Source organism: Octopus bimaculoides, chromosome 17 (assembly GCF_001194135.2).
Source record: "Octopus bimaculoides isolate UCB-OBI-ISO-001 chromosome 17, ASM119413v2, whole genome shotgun sequence".
In the NCBI taxonomy this organism is placed as follows: Eukaryota; Metazoa; Mollusca; class Cephalopoda; order Octopoda; family Octopodidae; genus Octopus; species Octopus bimaculoides.
The window spans coordinates 43,173,110-43,175,859 of NC_068997.1; positions in this window are offsets into that span (position 1 = coordinate 43,173,110).

Genomic DNA, 2,750 nt, shown 5'->3' on the forward strand with positions numbered 1-2,750 from the left:
GGGTTTGATAAATTAAGTACCAGTTACGTGCTGAGGTCGGTCTAATCGACTAGCCCCCTCCCCAAAAATTTCGGGCCTTTTGCCTAGAGTAGAAAAGAATATTATTTCATTTTATCTTATCGTATTCTCCTATCTTTTTTTATTTCTCCCTATTTTAATTTTTATATTTCATTTTTATCGCCAATTTTCTTATGATACTTGTATGTGTGAGTTGTAAACACGTCTGTGAATTACTGCTCCTTTTCGTGTGTGTGTGTGTGTGTGTGTGTGTGTGTATACTCATACCGACATTTGGGCGACTTGATTGGGCGCTTGAGGAGATCCAAGCCATTGATATGAGAAACTGGAAGATACTGACCGGCACCAATAATTTTCACACCAACACTGACGTAAATCACCTCTACCAAAAACGTAAACAAGAGGGCAGAAGTTTAACATTGATTCAGACAGCTTTTGAATGTCATATCATATCACTTCGGCAACATCATTTAACTACAAAGCCTCGTAGTGCATCCATTGACCAAGTTTGCATACACGAAGCAGATAATATTATGAAACTTCAAAAGTAGCTCCTTGAGAAATATTCCCTGTCTGATAATCCACAATACATGCCCAAAGAAGTCACACGACTCTACTGCAGCACATCCTCGAATAAATGGATGAGTGTACAACCGCAGAAGATGATGCACGGATATATTAGCAGAAAGCTCCAGGTTGGCAGTACCAGTGATAATAAAAGCAGTCTATCGTAGACCAACTGGATCACTAACTCTCACTTTGAAGTGTATACATTTGCAATCCTGGAACAATAAATAACTACCAAATTCCTGATGCAAAAAAGATAAAGAGACATAGGAAAAACACCGAAATGTGATAACCGATGCAGACTGTGTGAAGATACCACCAACTTCGTGAGTAGTTGTCTGAAAATGTCATGGCGTTATTGTCTATCCATGAGATATGATGCTGTAGCCAAGACAGTGCACAATGAGATTCGTCAGGAAGATAGATAGATAGATAGACTGATAGATAGATTTAGATATATAGATATAAATATATAGACATATGTATGTAGGTATGTGTGTATGTATGTACGTATGTATATATATATATATATATATATATATATATATATATATATATATATATATATATATATACCCATACGTATATGTCTTTATAAAACATAAAAGCAGACTGTTGCCATAAGTATGCAAAGTAAATGTCTAGCTGGAACTATGCCTAATATTGTACAAATAGCTGAATAATTGCTTTAATCAAATCTACTTCTGTAGTTCTAGCTAGACTGAAATACTACCATTACTTTCTGTTGTTTCTATGCATGTTTATCTGACATATATAGACATATAACACATACACATACACATATACATATACATGTACATATACATATACGCATGCAGACATATTCATGTATAAGTAAATAAAAATGTGAATGGCTTTCCGTCGGTTACAACAATGAGCTCTTGAATTTTTTTCTTTCAACAATTCGGCCAAGTCACTTAATCACCGTACAAATGGCTGAGTGTACCTGTGAAACATGTGTGCCTTTAACATAACTTTTAGGGCGTATGACGCAATCATATGTAAACAAGGTTAGTTTTTTAATTGCTGGTACAACCCATCTGTAGGACCTTCAAACATTTTGCGTTTACTCAATTTTATTGGCAAGACTTGTCTGACTGAAGGCTATTGTAAGCGTGCAGAGTGTTCACGAAGCGATATCAAACCGAAATTTCAACATTGCATAGCGAGCTTTTTAGCCATTGCATCTCACTACCTCACTTTATTCTCAAACTCATTCTCTCTCTTTCTCTATCTCTCCCTCTCTATCTCTCTCCCTCTCTATCTCTCTCCCTCACTATCTCTCTCCCTCTCTATCTCTCTCCCTCACTTTCTCTCTCTCCAGGGATATATATATATATATATATATATGCAGTTTACGAGGACACGCTTTACGAGAGCTCGGATTCACGAGTTTTATATTTCAAGCACAAGGTCCAAATTTTGAATTAAGTGAAATAACAAATGCTTCAGCATGCTACTAAGAAATTTGTAGAGATCGAAAAATGCTTCTCTGCAAACAACTCTAGACATTTTTTTTTAAAGAAACCTACAAGTTCGTCTACGAGTGCTTGTGAAACGGTGGTCGCGTCTACAAGATGATGTGCGCAAGTCTACTGCGAGTCAGTGATTCAGAAAACGATTATAATAATATTTTTTTATTAGAAATGATCTTAACATTCTTTTTACTTTATGTAAAATTTTCTTTACATTCTGCAGTTCTTTTACTGCTATTTATTTACGTTTATTATAAATGTTATAGGTAAAATATTTTCTGGGAACAAATTACGATTTATAACGTTCTACTATGGAAAACCATTGCTCTGCTTTACCAGCGGTTTTCGGGAACAAATTAACTCGTATATCGAGGCATATATATATAAGCTTATGAATATGCATGTGTAATGTGTATACACACACACACATACACACACACATGCAGATACATTCCGACATATATATATATTATAGTTTCTTTGCATCACCATTAACTTATCGGTTCGGCAATAGAGGCTGATAGAATAAGTACCAGATTTTAAAAACATAAGTACTGGGGTCGATTTATGCAACTAAACTCTTCAAGGCAGTGCCCCAGCATGAGCGCTGCCTAATGACTGAAACAAGATAAATAACATATATACATACATACATACATACATATATAT